This window comes from Electrophorus electricus, chromosome 6 (genome assembly GCF_041902795.1).
Source record: "Electrophorus electricus isolate QZ-2024a chromosome 6, ASM4190279v1, whole genome shotgun sequence".
Taxonomy (NCBI): Eukaryota; Metazoa; Chordata; class Actinopteri; order Gymnotiformes; family Gymnotidae; genus Electrophorus; species Electrophorus electricus.
This window is the reverse complement of record NC_137502.1, coordinates 33,634,689-33,642,595: the sequence shown is the minus strand read 5'-3', so window position 1 is coordinate 33,642,595 and position 7,907 is coordinate 33,634,689.

The following is a 7,907-nucleotide window of genomic DNA, read 5'->3' as shown; positions in this document are numbered from 1 at the left end:
GAGATGGAGCTCATATTGAGTGATTACTTAGATATCCATCACTCTAACACATCAGATCAGGTTCCAAAGCTAAACACAAACTAAGTACCACAAAACACTAGAGAGCAGTTTATGTATTTTTTTAAAAAATGTTCATTTTGGACATATTATCCAGGCCGGCAATCACATTGTGGCTACCAGACTGAGAAACCTGGTAACACGTCCTAACCCCAACCCTAAACCTGACCCTAAACTTAAACCTAACCCCAACCCTAAACCTAATGGTAAACCTAATCCAAAGCCTAAACCTAACCCCAACCTTGACCATCTTTTTGAGCTTTTTCATTACACTCCTGAACACATTGCAGGAGACTCCCTCGCCAGTTTTGTAAATGTGACCTAACAGACGTGATTAGAGTCATTGCTCTGATAGATAGAAACAGATGGAAGCTAGGCTGTCCTTCCTAGCCAGAGAGCAGGGCCAATTCTCTCTTGTACTCTAAACAACAGGTGACTGTATTATCATTGGGAGGACCAACAGGCTGGTTTTGATCCTGCAGCTACTGAGGTCATAGATCATCAGTAATAACATGATTGGGGAACCCACACTAAATTACAGAATATAAGAATATGTAGCCACACTCGATAGAGGAAAACCACTGTACTCTGTGTTCTGTTTCAGTTTTGTCCTATCCCTGAATGGGATTATTCTCTCTTATTATAGAAGTACCTCCTTTCAAGGTTGGACCGAGTGCGAGTGAAAGCTTCTGTGAGAGAGCCAAAATACAGCTGGGGGTCCATCAGTCCTCAGAGTGAGGGAACGATGATAGCTGGGAACCTCTAACTATTTTGCACCAACAGAATTTATCTATAAAGATTATCTTTATAGACTAATGACAATTCAGGTTATTTCATTAATAATTGTAAGCAAAGGACACTGTATATTATAAAAAAGTAAAATCTAAAACATTATCAGAGATAGATGATTTGTAAGCTTTGCTCTTGTTGGGAATTAAGACTTTTTACCAATCACAATACATATATGTATACAGCCCAGTGAAACAATGTTTGACCAGTGTCAGATTTTCTTCCTTATCTCATTTGTTCATTTTCTTCAGTGAGTCTTGCACTGAACAAAAGCTTTTTCCTTTTTTCCCGTTTGTTTTACCCGAGCCAAGATCTAACTGTTCTGCACACGGGCTCACCATTGTTAGCGTGTGGTTGATTACCCAGTAGACTATTGGTGTTGTCACCTAGCTGACCAGGGTTCAAGCCCACCTTATACATGTAGACATTGTGCCTGACAAATTATGTTGTACAGTGCACTAGGTTATCGCAGTACTGTAGAGTACCAAAATGGAATACCAAGAGAAGGTAAAAAGTTATTTGTGTTTAAAATTAAGTAGTATGTGTAAAACAAAAAAGAGCACAAATTCAGCAATTTAACAATTTAGGTTTATTCATGTTCTGCTTGCACAACGGTTTGCATAGCTTGCAATGACTGAATTTGTCATGGGCTCAAAGCACCCATCTATTATGAACTGCAGTATACTGACTTGTGTTGTCTTTTTGAAAGTGCTGTATGATTTATTTATTCTTTTTTTTTTAAACTTTCATTTAAACTTTCCAAAGAGATTTCACAAGTGACGATCTAGGACTACATGATCCAGAAATATCCTGTGTAGGTCCTTTATTCTGGGTTTGCCCATTTTAATAAGCAATGCAGGAGAATGCAGTGCTGTTGCTTAGCATTGATAGGATGCCAATAAATGTCACATAACCAGTATAATACTGTCATGCAGTCAAATGTACTGCAGTCATAAACAAACCATATAACCATGCAGTCATAACCATATCCTATAATCATGCCATCATCAGTTTTAAAAGTATTAAAAACCACTGATCAATAGTTCTGTAAAATCTTGTTCTATATATATTTTCATATGTTGCCTAATTTCATGATTTCATAACATTTATATGTTAATGTAGGAAACATGAATGAATGAACAAACATCATAAAATTAATTAATTTGATCAATTGCACTGGAGGAAAAGGGAGGTGGAGGCATTAGGCACTGGGAGGCGGGACCAGGAAATGGGAGGCGGGACCAGGAAATGGGAGGCGGGACCAGGAAATGGGAGGCGGGACCAGGAAATGGGAGGCGGGACCAGGGTTTCAGTCATTGCAGTTTCTCCGGTTATATGAACATATTGAGTTCTTGCTGTATATTTTACTTTTATGCAAACTTGAACTAGGAAGATCCCGCATAGATCCATTATGCTATGTTCGCGCATGTTAATAAGCATTGTAGGAGAAGACTCCGTGTTGTTGCCTAGCATGGACAGGATGCCAAAAAATGTGATTTAGACAGTATAATACCGTCTGTCATACAATCAAACATACTGCAGTCATAAACATACACTATAACCATATATTCATCCGTTTTAGAAATATTAAAAGAAATAGATCAAACTTTGATCTACAGTTCTACTAATTCATGTTCTTGATAACTTTTTATCTGTTGTCTAATTTCATGCTTTATTGTAACACTGGGTTTAAAAGGAAAGATGAATGAACAATTATCATAAAAATAGTTGATTCGAACAACTGCACTGGGGGAAAATGTAGATGGAAACATATTTGGAATAGGGAGGTGGAACCAGGGTGCAGTGATAGCAGTTTCTCCAGTTATATGAACATATTGATTTCTTGTATTTCATTTAACTTTTTATGTCAATCAACAAAGCCAGCCATAGAGGTTAACATCTTCTTCACAGTTTATTCATTTTCTTCATTATTCACAAAACATGCCCTTCTGCAGGAATTTTTTCCAGGTTTTCAAACTCTTCTTTCATTTTCTGCAGTTTAACAATGAGTTCCTCAAAGCCAGACTTTGTCTCATCCTCTTTTGTGTTAATCAGTAACTCAAAGTACTCTTTTGCAGACAGGGATCTTGGTTTCAGAGCAATCTTATCCAGCCTCATAAGGCAACTGAAAGACAGTTTGACCAGGTCCTTCAACTTGGAGTAAATATGTTTGTATTCTTTATCTAGTTTTTCCAACATGTCATGGGTGGACATGAATGCTGTCTTTGCCTTGTTGAAGTTATCTCTTAACTCCTTGATTGTTTGTGTCTTTTTTATTGTTTCATATGTCCCCATAACATTCTTGTTTACATGGTTGGAATAATAACAGTTTCCAGGGCACAATACACATTTGCCATCATTATCAAACACAGCACAAGTGCTGATGGAATCTTCTTCAGGAAGGAAGCAGCTGGAGTGGCATGTGAAAAAACACCTGCTACAGTTCATGGTAAAGCAGTTAACTGCAGTTCTAACTGGTCTGACCTTTTCCAGCTCTTGTTCAAAATTCTCATTTTCCTTTATTTTTTCATTCTCATTTTTCAACATCTGCTTTTTGCTCTCAATCTCTGCACACTTTGAGAGACCAGCCTTGATCTGAGGGGCAAGGGCCTCCATGGCTCTTGCTAGTCGTTCATGCTCTTCCAAGACCTGTATAGTCATTTTGAGATCTCTGCTTTCATTGTCCTCCAGTGCTCTAAAAAATGTCTTTATTTTTTTAAAATTAGAGGCCCAGGTCATCTCATTCTGTTTTGTAGTATCACTGTAGTTATCTTCATCATCTGATTCATTATCAGAATCATCTATGGTCACATTCTGAGCATACAAAGCTGAGTTGTTGAAACTGAAGTGAGTGTGGAGTCCCTTTTTATTTTTTTGGCAGGGAACTTCAGCTGCACTGATGGCCTCTAGAGCTGGGATGTCTGTCCCATGTGCAAATGTCACCATAATCATTATGTTCTCTGCAATGTCTTTGCCAAAGATTGAGAGGACTGAATCAAATATGTATTTCTGAGTAGGACTGAGGCGGATGAGAGAAGCCCGAATGACAAAGCAGACAGCATCAATATGCTGAATCCCCAAAGGGTTACAAAGGAAGTTCTTAATCTGCTCTGTGATCTGTTTGTCATGTTCTATCCCACGGGTATCTCCAAACCCTGGAGTATCCACAATGGTCAAAGAGTAGGGGGCCTGAAAGCCTGGTTCGTTATACAGCTCATAAGATGTGACTTCAGTTGTCTGACTTTCTGCCTGTGATCGATTGGTAACTTCATTGATCAGTTTGAAGTGATAATTTCCCCCCCACTTCACACCTAGAATGTAATTGATCATTGCATTGATGAGGGTTGTTTTTCCTGAACCTGTTGCCCCAAGTAAAAGGATCACTTTGTTTTTTGCAGCCTCCACCTTTTGGCCAAAGACACAGTGTTTGACACCCTCATTCTTACTATACCTGCTTTGCAGGTGCAGTACACGAACAGTTGGATTGCCTTTTTCTATGACTGACGATTTCTCCAAGAAGAGCTGACTCCTGATTTCAGGTGATGTTTTTCTAGGCTTGTCAGAAGGCTGAATAGTAGTCTCCACACTGGGGAGACTCATTCCTGCAATTCCACAGTTGGCTGAAACTGATGGTGTAAGAAATGTCATTTGTTAGGGTCTTCAATGTACACTCCCTCATTGTGGAGGTCATAGATATCCATGGTTTACCTTTTTTATCCTGTGTGTACTCTATGACATACTCAAAGACTTCAGCTTGCTCTCCAATGGACGTAGGAATGTCCCAAGTTATCGTTACTGCACCTGATTCTGCACATTTCATTTTGGGAGGTCATGGGCATGGGACTACATAGGCGGGTCTTGCGTTGCATCAATAGTCAGACTTACCCCTGGGCAACACACAGCCTGGGAACTAAAGTGATATTCTTTATTTGGCTCTAAATCCTTGACAGTAACCAGGGGGGAATTACTCTCTGTGTTCAATTTAATCCACTCTGAACTTTGTACTGTTTGGTGCAAGATTACATATGACTCCACACTATTGACACCATGTGCTGGTTTGTTGATTTCCAATTTACAGTCATGTTCAGCATTCAAAATGGTGGGCACAGGTGACTTTGAAGGAAGCTCATATTGTGAACTCAACAGTGAGCCTTTCTCATAAACTTGGATTGATGAGGCTACACTGACTTTGCTTGGGGTTGATGCAATGCAGAATGCAACATTTTCTCTTCCACAGTTGGCCTCCTTGAACTCTACAAACAGTCGTACACTTTGCAAGGTTAGAGTAGCCACATCGCCACCGACCCACTGCTTTGCCTTTGGAGAGCTGGGCTCGTATGAGATAATTCTGTCAGTTCTCTGACGTTTCTTGTTGTAATGGTGAGCGGTAAGGAGGCGGACATGTGTGGTCCAGGGTCATTGAGCCGACATGGAGAGTACAGGGATACATGATTAAACAAACACAAGAATATATGAAAGCAAACTGGCTAAACAGGGTAAAGAGGCTATAACATAGTCATTAGCTGACTTTAGAACTTCTTTGATCAAGTCATTATTGGAGGGAAACACAGGGACCTCTTTCATGGTGTCCAGGTATGATCTGAGGACATTCATCTCTTTTTCTCTGTCATTCATATAAGCAGATATGAGAGCACCCTGAAAGGGAGACCTTTCCACGCTGGTCAGTAAAGTCACAAGTTCCTGTTCTTCTGTTCCTCCCCCCCTTATAGATGGAAGAAGCTTACAGAGCTGTTGTTGAAACACCATTTTATACTACAAACACATGTCTTTGAATTCAAGGGGTAGAGCCACACAAACATAGGTACAGCACATTTTCCATTTTGTCTGTGGCTTCACATTTATGTTTTTTTTTTCAGTGTCTCTGAATCCCAAAGTGTGATACCTAAATTTAGAAAACACCATACACTTAATGAGCACAATTAAATACCATACAATTAACCTTTAAACATTTAATCATATATACTTTGTAATATTATTCTTCTAATATATTTAGTTATTTTATATTTGCAGAAGAATAAAAGTAATAGAAATTCGCATTGGCTAACCATCTTTATATTTTTCCTGTTGTAGTTCTTGTTCTTACTACTAAAAATGTTATTACTTCATGTAAAACATTTTACTAGTACAAATTACATTTTTACATGTAATAATTGAATTTCTAGATGTATGTATTGAATTTGTACTAGTAAAACATATTTCCCCAAAAAAGAATGGTTAAGAATTATCACTAGCAGACATTTTACAAGTAAAAGATTTATTTTTACTAGTAAGGATTTAATTTGTGAAGACTTCAATTTCTACTAGTAAACATTGCATTTATCATATCAAGAATATAATTTGTACTAGTAAAAATTACCATTCCAATTAGCATATATATTTCTATATAATATACTATTAGTATATTTATTTTTAATTTACCTTCATGCACATTATTGACCATTATTTATTCTCAGTATTTTATTATAACAATAAATGTAAAATAAATGATTTTAAGTAAATAAGTTTTTGTTCAGCAGTGTTTTAAAATCTGTAATTACTGTTGGCTGAGGAATGTTTCCACTTAAGACAATTAATAAGAGTGCCAGGGTCTCTGAGATGTATAAGAGGTAAAATATTTGAAGGCTTTAAAAAACTTCATCCTAATTTTGTTCAAGTTTCCTAAAAAAAAAGCTGTGTTGAACAATTAGACTTTTTTTGTAATTTATAATCGTAACAATTTTCTGGGAGAAATGGTGCATGTTCTGAAAGAAGTTCATGGGTTCCAATATTTATGGCAAGATAGTAATTATTTGAATAATCTCAAATGCATGTTTTTACTACAGTATAAATGAATTAATTTGATATTCTCTATTCTATTAACTATGTGATATTGATGAAATAATCATGACAATCCTAAACAATTTATTTATTTAGTAATTATTTAATTAGGATTTAATTCTTAATCATATTAACAATGGCTTTTGAAGGATGAAAGGATTAATCTCAGTCATATCACAAATTATTTGGACAAAAAGCACTTTATGGCCAGTGTGTTAATGTGTAATGAAATTATCTTTTACAGTTATATAATGTTTGTTGTGTAATCCATATTGATATTGTATCATTATGTATTATCATAAGATACACCTGTTATCCAAATTATAGGTGTATGATTTTTACCTTAAACTTATTGTGAGGTTTTAAGGAACAAATAATCTGTGCAAAATGAGATTTAGGATTTATCAAGTTTATTTTTTAAATGTTTTCTATTTTTATGTTTTGTATTTTGCAAAGTATATGTTGCAAAAGTGCATTATTTAAACTAACTGTATGTTAAAATTGTCTCTGTGTGTGTGAGTGTGTAATTATTCATGTTTTTGTTGCAAAAGAACAAAGTTTTGAACCTGTGAGTTATGAAATGTTTCTCTACCTGGGATGAGAATATCTCTGCAACAGTCGTACAACATTCCCAACTGGAATGGTCTTCCGAGACTCGCCAAGTCAATGATTTCACTGTCAGACATCTGTTAAGTTGAAACACAGGTTACCAGTCACGTTAATTGTAACAGAACTGATTGAGATAAAGGTCAAAATTCGAAACTCCAATAATTTACAAGCAGATAAACTAACTTTAACAAAGTTTGATTTTGATTATTCAAAATTAATAATTTTGTGTGTCAGTATATATTGGTCATGCAAAATTCTCTTTATGGATTCAAAATATCATCTTCTATACTCAGAAATTTGACACAAATATAACCCATTAAAGTTCATGTTGAAATTGACCACAAATATAAACCCATACAGTTCTTGTTATAATGCAGTGAGGAATTTATTTATGTAATGGCACCAGCCACAGAGTTGAACATAAGATTTCGGGCCATGTTCAAATTCAAGAGGTGTAGCAGGAGGCAGAAAGATATTTTGCCTCTGGGAGTGCTTCACAGATCAGCTCAGGTATCCACATGAAAAGGTACAAAACAGTAGAAGCAGAAGTCGCAGAAGAATTGAAAGGTGACTTTTCCTGGCACAATAGAAAGAAGATATTTCTTTGCAGTTTG